At 42.3% G+C, this 22,088-nt stretch overlaps 1 protein-coding gene across 2 annotated transcripts in view; it reads right to left on the bottom strand.

The window, feature by feature from the left end:
• The window catches only part of NTN5 (netrin 5), a 115,537-nt gene that overhangs the window by 61,559 nt on the left and 31,890 nt on the right, over nucleotides 1-22,088 (bottom strand). For both annotated transcript variants that reach the window (XM_066607703.1, XM_066607704.1), the window contains exon 2: nucleotides 1,492-1,584. The gene's annotated coding sequence lies outside the window, so the exon portion shown is untranslated. The remainder of the gene's footprint in view (nucleotides 1-1,491; nucleotides 1,585-22,088) is intronic.

Genomic DNA, 22,088 nt, shown 5'->3' with positions numbered 1-22,088 from the left:
TATTTTATTGGTAACTTAGTTTGATTGAGAAACGATGTAACAAACTGAATAAGGTATAGCCTTGCTAATCCTGGCTCTTTTCAGATGGTGTTTTCCAATCTAGCGCTGCTTCAGTCTTTGGTTCTTCCATGCAAAAAACTGTCGGAGGCCTCGGTCACACCGGCGTTTTTTCCCGCGATTTTCGGATCGCATGACGGATGCGCATCTGCAAATCGCGTGACCGGGGCCGAAAAATCGCCCGAAAAATCTGCTCCTAGCCGCGTTTCATTAGAAACGGGCCGGAGCAGTGCAGCTCTGTCCAGCGCATTGATTTCAATGGAGCCGGCAATACAGCCGTCTCCATTGAAAGCAATGGGCTGCAGGCGATCTCAGGATGAATTTTCGGGAAGGGCTTAAAAATATAAGCCCTTCCCTGAAAATCATCCAAAACTGTGTAAAAAGTAAAAAAATATATATACTCACCTTGTCCCAGCAGACGGAGTTCAGCCGCGGCCGGCCGTCAGTTCTCCTGAACTGCTGTGAGTAGTATTCAGCAGCCGGGGATTTAAAATCCCCGCCTGCTGAATGGGCTGCCTCTGATTGGTCACAGCCCTCACCAATCAGAGGCAGCTCTCACTCACCCATTCATGAATTCATGAATGGGTGAGTGAGTGCTGCCTCTGATTGGCTCAGCGCAGGGACCAATCAGGGGCAGCTCTCAGCTGTAATTCAATAGCTGTTACAGCTGTGGCAGAGAAGAATGATTTGTCTACTATATGTTCTCAATAGGGTCGGCGCTGCTGCCGCCGGCCCCATTGATCGCATATAGAGAAGAGAACAGGAAGCGCAGATCGCAGATAGGTGCGATCTGCGATTTCTGTTCTATAATTTATCGGACGAGCGCATAAAAAGCGCTCATGTGTCCGATACCATTGCAAAGCAATGGTTTTATGAAATCGCCGGACGCATGCGCAAATCGCGCGAAAAAATGCCCGTCTGACTAAGCCCTTATAGTGTCCCCTTACAGTAATAACGCCCCACACAGTAGTACTATCTCTCTTTGTGCCCCATACAGTAGTAATGTCCTCTTTGTGTCCACAAATATTGTAATAATCTCTTCCCTTGTTCCTACGCAAAATTACTGCTGGTAACCAAGTTCCCAGAAGTGGAACAAATGTGATCAACGTATTTATGAGAGACTCTTCAAATTAAAAGGAAGAAATGCAGTAGAGGAAAAAATATTTTGCATTAAATCCAATACACTTTATTTGCAAAGAACCTGAGAGATCATGGAAGACAAAGAGTAGAAAATTGATGCTGTGCCAAATTGGTGTCAATTTTTATTATTTCGCTTTGACCTAATATGAATTATGAATATGCTGTTTTACAGAAGTAATCAAAAGCAATAGAGATACAATGCTTGATGTGGTAGACACATTAAAATGAATTAAAAAGGCATATATTTACCTACAAACCTTTGGAACTTGGTTGATGAAAATGAAATCAACATACCTATGGAAGTTGTTTCTGACAGATTTTATCCAAAGCTTGTCATCTTCTGTAAACCTCTCACATTTTATAAACACACCTCTTTAAATTCTTCAACTGTGGAAATAAAGGGTAAACTTGTGTGAGTTGCATATATGCACACTGATTTGCCATTAAAACCACTATTCTTAGGGTGGCTTCACACGAGAGTGTTTATGTGTGTGCATACACGCGCGCAAAAACACGCGTCTATTACAACCACTGCATTCCCTATGGTGTGTTCAAATGTCCGTGTTTTACAGGCGTGCACCTGTAAAGATAGGACATGAGTGCACCATAGGGAATGCACGCCTTGCCTCCAATGGAGCGCCAGCTGCTGCCGGCGGCTCCATTAAAGGCAATGGTCTGCCGGCACCCCTGAAGTGATTTTTAGGGAAGAGCTTTAACCCCTTAATAACTGAGTCTGTTCAGTGTCGTTGGATGTTTAGATATTGTGAGATGGTTAGGTCCCATTCACACTTACATTAGGACTTCAATCACAATTCCATTTTTCTGTTCCATTTTTGGAGCAGAAAAACGGAAATAAAATAGAAATAAACATTTCTGAAGCCTTTTACTATTGATTTCAATAAGATTTTAAAAAAATAGAAAGCTTTCAGTTTGCTCGTTGGATTTTCCCTTTTTTTACAGAAACAAATAGCGCTGCAGACTAGGCTATTTGTTCCTGTAAGAAAAATGGAGCCCTTCACAGTTATAGACTTAAAGATTATAATTCTTTATTAGGATACTGCTTAAAGAACATATATGGGCTGACGGACAAAGACAACATACAGACTAAGGATACTATGTACCCTTTCTAAACACGTAACTCCTATAATAGTATATAAATAGGAGATGTGATAGATGTTTGATAGAGGTTCAGTGCTTAGATAGAATCCAATATAGGATAAACAAAAGAGACGTGCTTGGACTAGAGATGAGCGAACGTGCTCGGCCACGCCCCTTTTTCGCCCGAATACCGCGATTTCCGAGTACTTCCGTACTCGGGTGAAAAAATTCGGGGGGCGCCGTGGCGGCACGGGGGGTAGCAGTGGGGAGTGGGGGGGAGAGGGAGAGAGAGGGCTCCCCCCTGTTCCCCGCTGCTACCCCCCGCACCGCCACACCTCTCCCTGGCGCCCCCCGAATCTTTTCACCCGAGTACTGAAGTACTCGAAAATGGCGATACTCGGGTGCGTAAGTACTCGAAACGAGTACATTCGCTCATCTCTAGCTGGGACTGATAATGCAGTACTCGACTCAGAAATGACTTAGCGTTGATCTGATACAATTAAGGACTCACTAGTCAACATACTCAAAGGGAGAGCCCGAACCGGTAATGCAGTTAACCTGTGGCTCACCATCAGAGCCACAGGTCTTTGATACTCTTTCTTTCATTTATTTTTATTTTGTGTGCTCTATATCGGGTGCTCTGGCTGAGCCAGCGTTACAGCTTTAGGCTAGAGTGCTCCACCACGACTAGACTTAACCTCTAGCTAGGTCTATCTGTTTATCCTTTGGCCATACCTAGTCGGTGAGGGCTTTGCCCTGCTTTTTTCGGTCCTTATTGGGTATTTGACTCCTGTATATTCTGGCGGTGAGCCCATGTGACCGTTTATTCTCAGCCTGTGGCAATATATAGCGTAGTCGCTGACCATTTTTCAGCATTCACGCTCTGGTTGCTATGTCACCACTGACTTCATTCTGGATTATCGCGTATCCAATAACCTTTATTGCCTAAAGTCAGAAACCCTGTGCCATCACGATTGAGCCATGATCCTTACATCTTTGTATCAACAACTTATAGCGACAGTGCTGTGGTACATATACTCTGTGTACTTCAATTTATCAATTCTAGCTCCTGGTGAACCACGGTTTTTAAGTGGGGAAACGCGTCGAGCCTTAAACTTACTGCAGGTCTGCAACGTGTTGACAGATTGCAACGAACTGCATCATCAGTTCTGGCATTTGAGCTTGAAGTCTACTGCAGGCCCGCAACGTGTCATCTTACTGCCACGAAATGCATTACCGCTTCGGGCTCTCCCTTTGAGTATGTTGACTAGTGAGTCCTTAATTGTATCAGATCAACGCTAAGTTATTTCTGAGTCGAGTACTGCATTATCAGTCCCAGCACGTCTCTTTTGTTTATCCTATATTGGATTCTATCTAAGCACTGAACCTCTATCAAACATCTATCACATCTCCTATTTATATACTACTATAGGAGTTACGTGTTTAGAAAGGGTACATAGTATCCTTAGGGCTCAGTCACACGGGCGTTTATTGCCGCGATTTGCGCATGCGCATGCGTCCGGCGATTTTTTAAAACCATTGCTTTGCAATGGTATCGGACACATGAGCGCTTTTTATGCGCTCGTCCGATAAATTAGAGAACAGAAATCGCAGATCGCACCTATCTGCGATCTGCGATTCTTGTTCTCTTCCCTATATGCGCTCAATGGGGCCGGCGGCAGCAGCGCCGACCCCAATGAGAACATATAGAAGACAAATCATTCTTCTCTGCCACAGCTGGAACAGCTGTGGCAGAGAAGAATGATGTTTGCCCATTGAATTCAATGGAGCGGCAATACAGCCGCTCCATTGAAAGCAATGGGCTGCCGGCGTGCACGGGGTTAATTGTCGGGAAGGGGTTAAATATATAACCCCTTTCCTGCAATGCATCCTGAAAAGTGAAAAAATAAAAAAAAAGGATGTACTCACCTGCTCCCGGCAGCCTGAGATCCCCGCGGCCGTCCTGCAGTGGGTGTGAAGGAGGTGTGACTCAGGCTTGCCCCTGATTGGCTCAGCCTGAGCCAATCAGAGGCTGATCTCAGTCACACTCATTCATGAATTCATGAATGGGTGTAACTGAGACTTGCTTCTGATTGGCTCAGCGCTGAGCCAATCAGGGGCAAGCCTGAGTCACACCCCCTTCACACCCACTGCAGGCCGGCCGCCGGGATCTCCAGCTGCCGGGAGCAGGTAAGTACATACATTTTTTTTATTTTTTCACTTTTCAGGATGCATTGCAGGAAAGGGGTTATATATTTAACCCCTTCCCGACAATTCATCCCACACTCGCCCGCAGCGCTTGCATTCAATGGAGCCGCTGTATTGCCGTCTCCATTGAATGCAATGCGCTGGACAGCTCCGGCCCGTTTCTAATGAAACGTGGCTAGGAGCAGATTTTCGGGCGATTTTTGGGCCGATTTTTCGGCGCCGGTCACGCGATTTGCGCATGCGCATCCGTCATGCGATGCGCAAATCGCGTGAAAAAACGCCCGTGTGACTAAGGCCTTAGTCTGTATGTTGTCTTCGTCCGTCAGCCCATGTATGTTTTTTAAGCAGTATCCTAATAAAGAATTATAATTTTTAAGTCTATAACTGTGAAGGGCTTCTATTATTATTTACTATAGACTCTCCTGTCTCTGTGACAAATGTAAGAAAAATGGAAGCTTAATGGAAAGGAAGCAAAGCTTTTTGTTTTTGTTTTTTTAAACATCTATGGTTTTTCTCCCTTTTAGTTCTCTTTTAAAGGGGTTGTCCCGCGCCGAAACGGGTTTTTTTTTTTTCAAACCCCCCCTGTTCGGCGCGAGACAACCCCGATGCAGGGACTTAAAAAAAAAAACGCACGGCGCTTACCTGAATCCCCGCGCTCCGGTGACTTCTTACTTACCGGTTGAAGATGGCCGCCGGGATCTTCTCCCTCGGTGGACCGCAGGGCTTCTGTGCGGTCCATTGCCGATTCCAGCCTCCTGATTGGCTGGAATCGGCACATGATGGGGCGGAGCTACACGGAGCCGGCATCCTGCACGAGCGGCCCCATTGAGAAAAGAAGAAGACCCGGACTGCGCAAACGCGTCTAATTTGGCCATTAGACGCCGAAAATTAGGCGGCTCCATGGAAACGAGGACGCTAGCAACGGAGCAGGTAAGTGAAAAACTTCTTATAACTTCTGTATGGCTCATAATTAATGCACAATGTACATTACAAAGTGCATTAATATGGGCATACAGAAGTGTATACCCCCACTTGCTGCCGCGGGACAACCCCTTTAATTCCCTTTTTCTGCTCCAAAAACAGAACAGAGAAACAGAAGTATGACTGAAGCTCTAATGGAGATGTGGATCGGCCCCTATGCAAATGGTTTGTTGGTAAAAGTTTAAAAATGAACTATAAGGGCTCCTTCACACGGGCGTATTTTTCATCACTATTTTGTGAGCCAAAACCAGGAGCGGGTCTAAAATATGGAAGAAATACAAATCGCTCCATTCTACTTTCTCTCTGTACGTTCCACTCCTGGTTTTGGCTCTCAAAATACTGATGAAAAATACTGATGTGCGAAGGAGCCCTAAAACTCCTTACCTACAAATCTTCATTTGGTGCCTTTCCAAGCAGAATACTATTAGTGTTTTCAAAATTACTATTTGCATTCAAGATCAAGCATAATTTATTTAATCTCAGAAAAATGATAGAAACTGGCTTGTCTCTCATTGTCAGTTCAAGATATTCTCTGCACAAAAGTATTCTTAAAACAATTTAAGCAAATTTCCTGAATCTGCAGGGACACAGTTGGATGTGAACGTACAACAGATGTGCCAAGTTGCATGTGGATTACATTTTCATCTTGAATTTATGACTTGGAAAATAAACACAAAATAACATTTACTATGGCTAAACGTTAGTGGGTGATTGTGCAGGTGTTCCTAAAGGAAATGTAAAGCTGTGTGTACCTGTAGTGCATGTCTGGAAATGGCTAAAATATGCCAAATGTTCCATAGCTTCAGCTGTTTACCTCTGTTAACAGGGTAGGTGGTAGGGATTAACTTGTGCCGGTTATGATGGAATACACAAGATGAGTAAGGAGACCATAAATAAAACAGGAAGGAGCATTAGCGTGTGAGTACAGGGACACTGTATAACCGGCGAGGTGATGGATGTGTAAGGGGTACAAGAGCTTCTGTTTAAGAAGTGTTGATAGGACAATTAGATTTTAGGTGGGTGAAATGGTATGTTAAAAGGAGGTGACCCGCAGAATCCTTGTGACCTTTTCTTCACAGGCAGGATTAGGGATTTGTATAAACATTCACATATAAGCTAGATGAACATCATATAGTATTTCCCAGATTTCCATACATTTGTCATTTTAGTAATTATCAATTAACACGCAGTACAGATGTACTTAAAGATTAGTTGTTATTTTATTCTAAGTGATACATATAATTACACAACTGTATGGTCTGCTTGAAAGTGATCCCACAATGTTATATGATACAATATTTAAATCTACTGCATCCTATTTTCTAATGTTTTACATTACACACTCCAGTTATGGAAAATTTATGTGCATACACTGTATAAACAATGCATAAACAATATATAGAAAACTAGCTGATATACCCGGCCTTGCCCAAGTAATTTGATACAGGTGTTTACGTGTTGTTTGCACGGAAAATTTTATGAAGTCAAGGTTACTTTAGAGTAACTGAGGAATAAAATATGTATACACATAGATGAGGGTTAGATTCTCCTTAGGTTGCATGTACCAATGTCCCTCTACAGAATATCCCACTCCCCTTCCGCACTCTCCTCATTTAGGACCTAAAGAATGCTGGCACCAAATTTCACGCTTGTACGATACCAAGAAGTTACATTACACTTAGCATTGAATAATCAAGTTGTGACCCCTTTACTTTTCCTATTTAGAATCTGAAGAATGCTCCAGCCAAATTTCATGTTTGTACGACACCGGGAAGTTAGAGACTTAGATTTCGTACATTACACAGGGGCGCCAATACTCTTGCGCTTAGCATTGAATTTTTGACTTGTAACCCCCTTTACTTTTCCTATTTAGGACCTAAAGAATGATCATCCCAAATTTCATGTTTGTGCAACATCGGGAAGTTAGAGAATTAGATTTAGTACATTAAACGGGGGCGTCAATACGTTTGCATTTAGCATTGAATTTTTGAGTCATGACCCCTTTACTTTTCCTATTTAGGACCTAAAGAATGCTCCTGCCAAACTTCATGTTTGTACGACATCAGGAAGTTAGAGAATTAATGGTGAGTCAGTCAGTGAGTGAGGGCCTTTACCTGCATATATATATATATATATATATATATATATATATATATATACAGTATATATATATATATATAAAAAAGAAATTTGATTGGTAAAAAAATGAGAGAAAAAAAAGATGGCAACCACAAATTTAACATAAAATACATAATTTAAGAAGAGAAAAAGTATCAAACCTTAGTAAAAGCGTTAAGGGTGCCTTCCCAATGCAGTGTTCACTGGAGGTACAGTATATGTCGGAATGATTTACCAGAGTATACCTGATACATGCCTCTAAGAAATGCCACTGTACAGGCTCCCCAATAGGCTCCCATTGTAAAGAAAAAACAAAACAGCATAGTATGCGTTTTTTTTATTAAACACCATGGTATCAAATACAGGAGAAGATTGTGCAACTCCATATAGCCCAAAAAATATACCAAAGTACTTCAGCCCCACAAAAAAGAAAAGGAAACATATTTGTTCTTTGTTGGGTGAATAGAGGTGTACGCACTGGCGTACATATAGGGGGTGCTGGGGGTGCAGTTGCGACCCGGCCCCTGAGCCCCTGGGGGCCCACGGGGCTTACTTTCCGACACTGACTGACTGCACTTACTTTCACTATGGTCTCTGCGCAGGCAGGCAGCCTCTCCTGCACATCGGTGCTTCCTCCCAGGACCTCCGCTCAGACCCCTCCCCCATCTGGTTCTCCAGCACAGAGATCATCAGAGGGGAGGAGTCTGAGCGGAGGTCCTGGGAGGAAGCGCCGATGTGCAGGAGAGGCTGCCTGCCTGCGCAGAGACCATAGTGAAAGTAAGTGCAGTCAGTGAGAGGGAACGTCCTCGGTATGATTAAGAGGGGGGAGCGGTGTTCTGTGTGTGATGGGGAGTGGGGGTGAGTGAGGGGTGTTCTGTGTGTGATGGTGAGTGGGGGAAACGAGGGGTGTTCTGTGTGATGGGGAGTGGGGGGGGACGAGGGGTGTTCTGTGTGATGGGGAGTGGGGGTGAGTGAGGGGTGTTCTGTGTGATGGGGAGTAGGGGTGAGTGAGGGGTGTTCTGTGTGATGGGGAGTGGGGGTGAGTGAGGGGTGTTCTGTGTGATGGGGAGTGGGGGTGAGTGAGGGGGGTTCTGCGAGACGGCACCTGACTTCACTATTAGAGGTATGCTAGAACCGAGCCGCTGTTTTGGTGACTAAGGGCTCAATGCCACAGCCGTAAGCCTACAACACTGGGATTACCACGTGTGCATAATACGTGGTGAAAACCTGGTCGTGGACATGAGCTCTAACATGTTATAAAAGTTAGCTCATGCTGTCTCCAATGTATGTGTGCCTGTATTATGTATGTGTATATATAATTATTTTTTTCTTTCTTGGGGAAGCAAAGCGTGCCTTGAGGCTTGTGTTCTGGATGTTTTAAAAATCTAAAACCCCTGATTACTAATGATCCATTGATGGGTCATTAAAAAAAAACAGTAATGTAGCTAAAAGTGATATACAAGGAGTAGCTGTGAAAAGGAGTGGTGGGTGGACGGGTCTGGAAGGGGGCCCCAAGCTAAACTTTTGCACCCGGGCCCATGAGCCTCTAGCTACGCCCCTGGGTGTACGGATAAATTTAACATATGCAACAGGATATTTACTGGTGAATTTAGCAAAAAGGCACGACCCTAAGTAAAAACATTTATCTATCGTTTGAACTAAAGTACAGATGGGAAATATGAAGTCCTATTTCTAAATTTTCTCATTTGAGTGTTGTTTTGCTTATTGTTATATGTGTATTGCTATACATGTAAGGGCTCAGTCACACGGGCGCCCGTGTTACTGCAGATAGCAGACAGCCGTACCTGAAGACGGGCATCTCTCTGCAGCGCCGGAGGGAAGAATATGTGACCGGCTTCATTGCCGGTCATGTGTTCTTTCATCAGCGCTGCAGAGAGACGTCCGTCTTCAGGTACGGCCGTCTACTAACTTTCAGTCACACGGGCGCGCCGGTGTACGGGTGCCGATGCGCCCGTGTGACTGAGCCCTAAGAACACACAACTTGAGAAGAAAAAGGGAAATTTCACTTCTCTTGTCAAAAATTTTACATGAAAGTGAAAACAACAGAATAGCATTAAAAATGGCACTTACCGCATATGTTGTGTATTAAAATGATGTTAGATAATAATACATAGTTTATACTTTGTAGAGCCCTGACAATAACCACTCAATAAAGTATATCATATAAAATGGTTACATAGAACTCTTAGTATATTTGATTTGAAATTTGATTATATTTGAAATTCTGCTCTCTTAGAAAACACTTTTCACCAAGCTATGAGTAATGCGCTTATGCATAATAGAACATATGTCTAATACAAAGAACAGACTGAAAATCGAGGGAATTCCCAATATAAAATATGGAACAGGTGTTTTAAATCCTAATTTATTACCTACTCTCCTTATTTGAAGAGAGTTGCGTCAGCTATTCAGCTATGTAACTAATAGGCTATATTATTAGCAATACTTTTACGTCTACATGTAAGGCTCTAGTAAATCTAATCTTATTATTTTATTTTATGTACCATATGCAGCAATAATCAAATGATCATACACTTACGTTGTGGTTGCTGATATCTTCAGTACAATTTTGTGCTTTCACATGACCACCTTTGGAGACTAACATGCTACATAAAGTGCAGATGCTGACTTGTTTGGGTGGTCACTGATCCAAAGTGCTACAGGCATTTTTATACTAGCTTTTGCTAACAGTTTTAGTCCTATATGAGCATTCAGCATAGACTGAGTAGGTGACCATATTAAGTCCTTCCTTTCAAAAGACATATTAAGACTTATTATCCATATAATCCAAACATTCAGTCAAAAGCATGGTGTAGATGTTTCAAGGAGAGCCATACTCAAAATCAGAAAACACTGAATTCTAATTGTATTTGGAGACAGTAAGGCAGCTTTTAGGCGGCCAAGAAACTTGAGCGAGATTTGTGTATTGTGAAATGCAAAAATCTCACACGATTATGAACCCCATTCTTTTGAATGGAATCATATACACAATCAATTTTTTCCTGCATCGCGGTGCGGGAAAAAAAGACACTGCAAGTCCTATCTTTTTGCGTTCCTTGGACCACATTGTCAATTATTTTCAATGGAACAGTAAAACACACGAGTGCGATGCAAGGTTTCCCATAAAAAATAAGGGGAAACACTTGTCGATCCTCCGACACAGCTGAGAGCTACGCATGAGGTTTGCTACTTCACTGAAGTGTTGGGAGGTGTTTTTGCCATAAAATGTCTCACATCGCTGTGAAAACGCACATTGGTAAGCGCAATATCAGGCCAGGTTTCTCAGCCAGAGATCAAACTCACCCGTGTGGGTAGCCTAAAAGAGAGGAGGCATATTAGAGGCTTAAGAGAGGTGAAGTGTTATTATTGCTTCGGTAGTGCCATTAACTCCTAAGTAGAAATGAGCGAGCGTACTCGCTAGGGCAAACTACTCGAGCAAGTAGTGCCTTATTCGAGTACCTGCCCGCTCATCTCAAAAGATTCGGGTGTCGGTGCGGGTGAGCGGTGAGTTGCAGGAGTGAGCGGGGGGGAAAGAGTGAGAGAGAGATCTCCCCCCTGTTCCTCCCCGCTCTTCCCCGCCGCTCCCTGCCCCCCAACGGCACCCGAATCTTTAGAGACGAGCAGGCAGGTACTCGCATAAGGCACTACTCGCTCGAGTAGTTTGCCTTAGCGAATACGCTCGCTCATCTCTACTCCTAAGCCATTGTACACGTTGTATTAAATAAAGATAGATATAAATACACAACACATAAAAATACAATATAAACAAGGAAGTACAATAAACATGATCTTCCTTAAAGGGGTTGTCCCGCAGAAGCAAGTGGGGTTATGCACTTCTGTATGGCCATATTAATGCACTTTGTAATATACATCGTGCATTAAATATTGGCCATACAGAAGTTATACACTTACCCCCTCCGGTGCTGGCGTCCCCGTCTCCATGGCGACAAGCAAACTGCTTCTCTGGTCGCACGAACAGTCGGGCTTGCGCAGACAGGAATCCCCTTCTGTAAGATCCTTTCTCACGAGCTGCATCCTGGCTCCTCCCCCTTCTCAGCGTCATCGCATAGCTCCGCCCCGTCACATGGTGCCAATCAGCCAATGAGGTGGCTGGAATCGGCAATGGAGCTCAGACAGCTGAAGAACATCCACAGTGCACCATGGGAGAAGACCCGCAGTGCACCATGGGAGAAAACCGCGGTGCACCTTGGGTAAGGACCGGCGGCCATCTTGAAAGAAGAATTTTTATAAGTTCACGAAACGAGCTAATGGTGAGTAGAAACACTCTTTAAAAACGCTTTCCACGGGTAGTGTAGTATGTTTGCTTTAGAAGGGGGACTGGGAAGAGAAAAAATTTACATTTTTGCCGCAGGACAACCCCTTTAATGACAGATAAATACAGAGGGAGACAGCGTCTTTCACACCAAGACTGACGATGTACAAAGGTTGTATATTAGTGATTTTTTTCACTTCATCAAATTAATTTTGAACTTCAGCTAAAATAAATAACAGTGGTCAAGTAAGATACTTAACGGGCTCATTCGCACAAGCGTATATATATATATATATATATTATATATATATATATATATATATACTATCACTTGTGGCCGAGTATGATTGCCCTCAAAGTATGGGGTCTTTGTAGTGGGTCTGTAGGTGACTGTGAAAAGCTAATCTTGATCCGCAGGTTTTTTTTCGCAATGAGGACATCGGTTTCCAAGTGGAAGACGGTCTCGACGAGAGTTCATTCATATTTGTGTATTTTTACAGCGTATAACCTAAAAAATATCACGACATGTCCTTTCTTTGTGCATATTTATGCACCCAAATACTGTGTAAAGTATATGGAGCATGGAAATATGCTTCGCAAAAAACACACAATTGTATTTATAAGTTGCCCTTTTGTGCGGTGTGTTTACGCAACTAAATCCGCCTTATGAACGCACCCAGAGTATAACTTATATAGTCACTTTGCTATTGCTGGAAGCAGTCTCTGTGTAGTGAGATACGTTTTTAAATTTCTCCTATGAGTTTTACTGCACTTGTCTGCTATAGGCTGCCTTCAGATGGGCATTTCTTTAACATGTATTTGGTCTGTGTTCTGCAGACTGTAACATGGAGCTAATGTAAATCTTTGTATCTACTTACATGAGCATATTTTTCACTGCCACATTTTAAAAACACAGCATGCTTTGGTTTGTTTTTGGTGCAAAATATGCCCATTTTAATATACGAAATTCATTGGTATTATTTTATATTGGGCAAATATGGATTGGCGTTTGCCCAGCAGAAAAAAAAAACAATGACTGGAAATATGAAGGCAAATATAGATCAAGGATTGATGAAACACTTATGATAAGTTGTCATCTGTAACACATCTGTATTATGGATCCATATTATGGACATTTTCTACAATATGCTTGTGTGAAACTAGCTTTACCCCTGTGAATTTGTGATGCTGTTTGCGGCTGCCTAATCAACTGATCAGCCGGAGTCCCGAGCAGGGGACCCCAGCTGATCAACTATTGATGACCTATCCTGAGGAACAAGTTTATATCAAATTAAGGTTTTTAAACACTGAAAAGGTATATTTTGGAGGGAAAAAAATGAAAACAATTATCAATCTAAGTTTCTGGGATAATTTCACAACTTTCTTTCAAAGGAGACTACATAGAAGTATACTTCAAGACATACTGTAAGAAAAATGTCTAAATTGAAACAGTCAAAGGAATGTTTTCCCTCGCAGTCCACAGACATGTCAACCATACTTATTCTTTGCCTTTGCACAGCAGGATTTCTATTCTGTTTAGAAAAGCAAAATAAGCCACACAGTTGGATTCTGTATTGTACTAGAGTTCTCATCCTTTGGGACTTCAATCCCACCCCCTCAAAACAATTCTAACTTTTCTCTGTTTCACCATCTGGTCTCTATCCCATTTTCATGTCTGCCTTCCCACTTAAATGATTTCTTTTTTTGCAAAGAATGTCCTTTTCTACTTACAGAGTAAAGACCCTGAACATGACTGAAGTGATCCAACACGAAATTAAATTAAATCTGTTCAAATTTTCCATTACCATAGTGCTGTCCTATATAAGTGTATTAATCACATGTTAAATAAGTGATTGATATGTGATAAATCACAAATTATACTATATCTGTAGCTACACAACTTATAAATTTTGATGATAACATGTCCCATTTTATATTTGTCGAGTGCTATGTTTCATGTCCAAATCTCTGTCTACATCCATGTTTACATATATGCAGATACAGTATATGCCGTAAAATATAGCTATTAATCCATGTGATGAGTTCTAACCACAAAACTAATCTTCTACAGATTAACTTTCTAGGAGAAAAAAACGATAATGGTTCACTCTTAGGATAAGGCCACCAATGTTTGATCCTAAGGTCTCCAAAGTCCACCGCAATCTGTAGTACCAGGCACAGCACAGCCATGCAGTGGGGCAGATTTACTAACACTAATAGCACAAACGTAGACTAGAAAGTTTTGAAAATGTGCCATCCATGTTGGATGATAAATCTGATGCGTCCTTAGACTGCCTAGTTCATAACCTCTATTATTTGGTTTAGTTTTACAATAGATTTTGTGCCGAGCTTTTGGCATTTTCTTAGCGCAAGAAGTAAAATTTAGACATCTGTTTTTCCTACAAAGTCACACCCCCTTCTGCAAAGCCACGACCCTTTTTTCAGATGCGACGAAAAGTGTCTAAAACAAATCCTAAATGTGGTGCAAAACATGTTAGGCAGTTTAATAGTGCAAATTTCATCAGAAAACTGGCACATTTCCAATAGTAAATCTGCCCCAATATGTGTAAATAAAAAGGAATCAGTTAATCACTGGGGTCCTGGGAAATGGACCCCCATTAATCAAACAATGACAGACTTCAAACAATGATATTACTTCTAGTAACACCCTTTAAAATGAAAGCGCTTTTGTCCAGTCCCATAAATCTACCTATAACAACCTGACAACTAAGCAGCACTGGCATTAGCTATATGGTAGGCTACACAGGAAATACTACAGCTATCACCTACAGTTTATGGAACTTGGGGTATTGTCTAACCTGCTTTCCGATGATGATTATATCACACTATTGCCTGTACTGTAAGTATTCCTATGAGATATCTAATAAATCTCACTTTGTATTGACATATCTCGCCTGGGATCTAGTTCAGTGGTATATTTGGATAATTGGCTGAAACTTGGTGCCATTTCCATGGATGGTGCTGAAGGATCTTTTCCGCTTCTTGACTTGTTACAAAGTATACAAATGACATGGTTTTGACCCTGTCATAAAAGCATACTAACATAGTATGTCAGGCCGAAAATAGACATATGTCCATCCAGTTCAGCCTATCTTGCAAGGTTGATCCAAAGGAAGGCAAAAAAAAACATGAGGTAGCCAATTTTTCTCATTTTAAAGGGGTTGCCTCGCGCCGAAACGTTTTTTTTTTTCCATAGGCCCCCCGTTCGGCGCAGGACAAACCCAAGGGATGTGTTAAAAAAAATATATATATATTACTTACCCGAATCCCCGCTCTGCGACTTCTTTCTTCCTACTTCTTCCTTCACGAAGATGCACCGCGGGTCTTCTCCCATGGTGCACCGTGGGCTCTGTGCGGTCCATTGCCGATTCCAGCCTCCTGATTGGCTGGAATCGGCACACGTGACGGGGCGGAGCTACGATGACCAGCTCTCCGGCACGAGCGGCCCCATTCACCAGGCAGAAGACCGCACAGCGCAAGCGCGTCTAAAAACGCCAGAAGCCAGCGAAATTAGACGGAGCCATGGAGACGGGGACGCTAGCAACGGAGCAGGTAAGTGAATAACTTCTGTATGGCCAATATTTAATGCACGATGTACATTACAAAGTGCATTAATATGGCCATACAGAAGTGTATAACCCCACTTGCTTTCGCGAGACAACCTCTTTAAGGAAAAAAATGTCCTTCCCAACTTCAATTTCGTAATTAGAATAAGTCACAGGATCAATAACCCTTGTGAAGTTATCTAGTGCCTATAGCCTGTAATAATGTCAGTGCCGTTTGTGGTTATTTTAAAGCAGCGCTGAGTTCATGTAATTTTTCAAATAAAAACTAGTAGAATCACATAGAATATAAATAAAACAATATACAGCAGTGTGGAACTTAAATAGTTAACAATATGATAACTTTGATCTTTTATGCATATTAAGTATGAGCTGGGTTTGTCTATCAAGCATCATTTGCTTTTTTTCTGTAGAGAAACGTTTCATATTACAGTTTTCCTCTAATCGAATTAGCCTGTGGAGTACAAATGACATGTTGCCAATTGCTTTGTTATTTATAGAAGCTAATTGTGTTGCTAATTGCTTCCTTGTTATGAATTGTCCTTTTCGCTTTACGTCCCTACTGTGCAAGCAAATTTTTCTTTGATCCACTCTTTGCAAAAGTGGCCATCAAGTTCAAAGTCGTTTTAGTTCAAAGCTGTGGATTATTTATGCCTTCAAACAGCTTTGAAATCTCTAAAGAGATAACACATTATTATTCATCATCCCATAGTAAAAATTTAAGAACCAACCAGAAGCTGACGGTGAGAATATGGAACACATAAAGAATAGAACATTGCACAAACAACTGTGATTCTTGTTGCAGAATGTTTAAACAATATATTTCCCTGAAGAATATTCCTAAAAATTCCCTTGCTACAATGTTCTTGGTATAATTCCATTTGTATTATTTATATACTCTCTATATGTTTTCTGTCCATTTATTAGAGTCAACAAAAAAAAAATACTCAATTATTTTAAAGAAAGAAATGTGTTAATAAAATAACAACACTAATAATGCACAAAAATAAAATCTGCCATATGATTATACCCATAACATTGTGTGGTTCTAAATAAAAAAGGAACATAGTATTATAATTTCATCTATACCTTAATAGATTTTTTGAATATTGCTTTTTAACTATGCTGTTTACTGTGAAAACCATCTGTTATGTCATTATTTCATATAAAAAATGACATATATGAATGCACACTAATTGTATTATTATTTATCATATAATTGGTTTTATACTTGCAGCATATATAAATGAGAATTATAGTATAAAAACACTGGAATACTATCATTAGACTAGTAATTATTAGGAAATTATAGTACCGGTGTTTCTGGTGGCGCAATACGCCACACAGCTGTGCTACATGCTACATCCATTATGATCCCCACACATCACACACACAGCTCTACTACATCCATCCTGATCCCACATATCACACAGCTCTACTACATCCATCCTGATTCCCACACATTACACGCGCAGCTCTACTACATTCATGCTGATGGCCAGACATTACACACACAGCTGTACTACATCCATCATGATTCGCAGACATCACACACACAGCTGTACTACATCCATCTTGATTCCCAAACATCATACACACAGCTCTGCTACATCCATTATGATCCCCAGACATCACACACTGCTCTACTACATCGATCCTGACCCCACATATCACACAGCTCTACTACATTCATGCTGATGGTCAGACATTACACACACAGCTGGACTACATCCATCCTGATTCTCACACATGACGCACACAGTTCTACTATATTCATTATAATTCACACACATCACACACACAGCAGTGGTACATCCATCCTGATTCCCACACATTACATACACAGCTGTACTACATCTATCCTAATTCCCACACATTACACAAACAGCTCTACTATTCCCACAAATTTATTTAACAAGGAGAAATGCAAAGTCCTATATCTGGGCAAGAAAAATGAAAAACGCACATACAGAATGGGAGGAATTGAGCTAAGCAGCACATGTAAAATAGACTTGAATATACTAATAGATCATAGACTGAACATGACTAAACAATGTGATGCAGCAGCCAAAAAGACAAACAAATCTGGGATGTATTAAGAGAAGCATAGAGTCTAGATCACGTGAGGTAATTATCCCCCTCTACTTTTCCTTAGGGCTTATTGAAACGACCGTATATCGGCTGGGTTTTCATGCCGAGCCGATATACGGTGTCCTTGTCTGCAGGGGGAGGAGGATAGAAGAGCCAGGAGCAGGAATGGAGCTCCCGCCCCCTCTCTGCCCCTTGCCACTATTTGCAATGGAAGGTTAGCTCCACCCTGTCCCGCCTCTTCCATTGCAAATAATGGCGAGGGGCAGGGAAGGGGTGGGAGCTCAGTTCCTGCTCCTAGCTCTTCCAGCCTCCCCCCCCCCCCTGCAGACAAGGACACCATATATCAGCTCGGCGTGAAAACGCAGCCGATATACGGTCGTCCGAATAAGCCCTCTGTCAGACTTCATCTGGAATACTCTGTCCAGTTCTGGGCACCCCACATTAAAAAAGACCTCTTAAAGGATCTCAGAATATTTAACTTGCAAAAAAGAAGGCTGAGAGGAGACTTAATAGCTGTCTACAAATATCTGAAGGGCTGTCACAGTGCAGAGGGATCAGCCCTATTCTCATTTGCACAAGGAAAGACTAGGAGCAAATCGGATGAAACTGAAAGGGAAGAGACACAATTTAGATATTAGAAAAAAAATTCTCACAGTGAAGGTGATCAATGAAAGGAACAGGTTACCACAGGAAGTGGTGAGTTCCCCTTCACTGAAAGTGTTCAAATAAAGGCTGGACAAATATCTGTCTGGAATGACTTAGTGAATCCTGCACTGAGCAGGGGGTTGGACCAGATGAGCCTGAAGGTTCCTTCCAGCTTTACCATTCTATGATTCTATGCCATTACACACACAGCTCTACTACATGCATCCTGATTCACACACATGACACACACAGCTGTGGTACGTCCATCCTGATTCCCACACATTACACACACAGCTCTACTACATCCATGCTGATCCCCACATGACACACACAGCTCTACTACATCCATGCTTTTTCCAACAAATGACACACACAGCTGTACTAAATTCATCCTGATTCCCATGCATCACACACACAGCTGTGGTACATCCACATCTCTCTTGATTTCCAGACATCACCAACATAGCAGACTCCTGGATACAGTGATCAGCCCCTGTTCATGTGATCACTGACTCCACCCACACATGTGATCACATGACGGTGATGTCATCACAGGTCCTGGTAGCTGCTGTCAGCTTATCCAGTATACAGTACTTTCTACCAAACTCCAGAATGTCTTCTCTCACAGCAGTGATGTCACCACAGGTCCTTCAGCCCGCCAGATCTCTGTGGTGGTGGTAGGTCAGTGTTTCCTGTCAGGACCGCTAAGTTATGTCTGAGACAATAACGGCTTAGTTATATTCTCATTTTGTTATTTTTGTCCTCCCCTTTCAAGAGCCTTAAATTTGTTTTTCTTCTGTCGGGAAGGCTCTGTTTTATATATGCTAATGACGTCACTAGGGGCGAAGCATGAGAAGCACCCATACACAAGGGTGGATTGGGAACCCAAAGTAGATCTAGAAAACAAATTACAGGGTTACCTAGTGGTTGAATCCTGCACTGAGCAGGGGGTTGGACCAGATGCCACTAGAGGTTCCTTCCAACTCTACCATTCTATGATTCTATGAATGTTGTAGGTATGCCCAAACCAGTAGAAAGTGAAGCAAACACAAGTAGGCTGGGGGTCAGCAAACCACCAGCCGCAAACATGTTTGGGGTAGGAGAGGAGAAGCCTATGCAGTGTGCATAGCTCGCTGCCACAAATTTTCTATGAAGCACTGAACGTATTAGAAATAGAGTTATACAATATGCCAACAATTTTTAACCCATTATGTTTCCATGACATAAATGACCATCATAGACTGGCTTGCCTTAAGCCTCTATGGTGGATATTTTTGTTACTGCTCCTGCACTCACATTATCATTAACCTAAGAGCACTGTGTTGACTGACAGCCGGGCTCTATCAGTAATGATCAGGATCAAAGAAATCTTGGATCCAGGCCATTTAACTCTCTAGATGCTGCAGTAAATAGCGACCACAGCATCAAAGCAGTTAGACAAAGGTAGAGTGCTGGCTATATTTCAACATCCACCTTCAATTACAATTGTAGGACGCTGATGGGTAGCCATCGCAGCTGCACCTGTATAGCTATCAAGACAGCAGTTTTGCAGTCTTAGGGCGCCCACCCACTGGCGATTTTTTTTTTTCTTTGCGTTTTGCGTTTTTTCTCAAGAGCAATTAGAATTGAATGTACTCCTGTCCACTGGCGTTTTTTTTTGCGTTGCGTTGCGATTTTTAACTTAGGAACTGTCAGTTGCATATGTGTCCTTATTTTTCTCCTAATGCACCCATGAAAGTCAATGGAAATTAATGGAAAAGCCGCGAAAACGCCGCAAAAACGCGGCAAAAAACGCCGCGGAAAACGCGGGGAAAACGCGGCGTTTTCCACGCACGAAAATCGCAAACGCCAGTGGGTGGGCGCCCTTATACTCACAGCAAATAATTTTTTGCTATATGGAGTATATTTGGTATTTGATTGCATATATATAGTATACATACAGTATATTTGCTATTTAATCGCATTCTAAAAGAGATCCAAGTCACATTGCGATGTCCCTATTGGAACTAAATAATGGAATTAATAATATGTACACAGTATCTCCGCAATAGTTATGCCTAGTGATGAGTGATTAGTGGAATAATCTATTTGTGTCAGTATCAGGCCAATTTCACGAAAATCATCAGGAATCGAGGCAGTTGATTCTGGCTCCCATTAAAGTCAAGGAAGTAAAAATTGGGCTCACTAATTTACCCTCCAGATGGTGTTGCTTGTTTTAAAAGTAATGTCATAAATTTTACAGGGATGAATTCTGACAGGTGAGGACAACACTGAAGCATGGGCATCCTACCCCTTCTCCAAGAAAAAGCAGTAGCTAACAGAAATTACACCAAGGGAAACAGCAGGTAACATAGTAACATAGTTCGTAAGGCTGAATGAAGACAATGTCCATCTAGTCCAGCCTGTCTAGCCTCCTGTTTTGTTGATCCAGAGGAAGGCAAAAAAAAACCCAAGAGCAGAAGCCAATTAGCCCTTTTGGGGAAAAAATTCCTTCCCGACTCCCTAATGGCAATCAGACTGTTCCCTGGATCAACCCCTAATAGTTCCTACCTGCCTGTATACCCGGATTAACAAATAATCTTAGATTTATAGCCTATAATATCCTTCCTCTCCAGAAAGACATCAAGTCCCCTTTTAAACTCCTCTAAGGATTTTGCCATCACTACGTCCTCAGGCATGAGGACAGGCATGAGGTGGGGTGCTTGTTTTATAAGCAATGTCATAGTGTTCACAAAAGACAAATTCTACCAGATGAACAGCCAAGAACGGGCCTTCTCCAAGAAAAAGCTGTAGAGCTACAGCTTTTTCTCTTTTTCTTGTGCTTTAGAAATTTTTTGGGGGGGAGAGGAAGGAAGGGGTCGAAGAGGGAATGGACAAGTATAAATGTCCAACAACTCCTGGGGGGTAACAGGAAGCTTGGACCACCACTTTTGGCCCCACCTGTAGGACATTGACCCAGAGTGCTGTTAGGCATATGCAATGCTCCTGGCCATACTTGCTGGACCATGTGCAACCTGCCACAGACAGCATTCTTCAATGCCAGGAACATGTTATCACTCAAATGGCAGTGCTGTGCAGGGATGGCTTTTTTGCATTGAAATGGCAATTCGGCATCTGTTACTTGGAGATAGTATGGAGCATCACATGTTGGCAAGCCTAAAGGGCAACATGTCCATTGCAAGCAGCTGTGCAAGGCTTGCATACAGGTTCTGTGCTTGTGGATGGTTGGGGTGGTATTTTTTTACGTTTCTATTTCTGGGGGATGGAGAGCAGGCTGCTGACCTAAGACATGCTGGAGTATGGGGTAGATGTCAATGTCTATGAAGGTGGGGGTGATAGTTGCAGCTCAACTTCTGCTCTCCATTTCCCACTCCTGGCTCTGAAGCCTACAGCACGTTTGTGAATTGCAGAGGAGAGGCCTGAAGTAGGCATGCTATTGCTCCTACACAAAACTGTGTCTCTGTACTCAGAGGTTACTGCATGAACTAGTAGGGAGATGGAATAAGAGACAGCTACAGCAGCAAAATAGGGAGCAGATGAGGCTGACTCTTTTCCCTCTGGGCCAGGCAGGCTCTCCAAGGCAGCAGGTGGTGGGAGTTCTTGTGACAGTTCATACACTTTGTGTTCAGGTTGTTTACGTTCTTACCGCAATTAAAATGCTTAAAGTGCATCCGCCTCTTCTTCATCCCCTATCAGTACTCTGTTTGTTTTAAAAGCAATGTCATTAGTTTTACAAGGATGAATTCTACCAGATGAAGACAACACTCAAGCACAGGCCTCCTGCTCCTCCTGCATCAGAAAGCAATAGAGCTACCAAGAATTTCACTAAACAAGACAGCAGGTGGGCTGCTTGTTTTCAAATTTGCAATGGA

The sequence above is a fragment of the Eleutherodactylus coqui genome, chromosome 6 (assembly GCF_035609145.1).
Source record: "Eleutherodactylus coqui strain aEleCoq1 chromosome 6, aEleCoq1.hap1, whole genome shotgun sequence".
NCBI lineage: Eukaryota > Metazoa > Chordata > Amphibia > Anura > Eleutherodactylidae > Eleutherodactylus > Eleutherodactylus coqui.
This window is presented reverse-complemented; position numbering and strand designations above follow the sequence as displayed.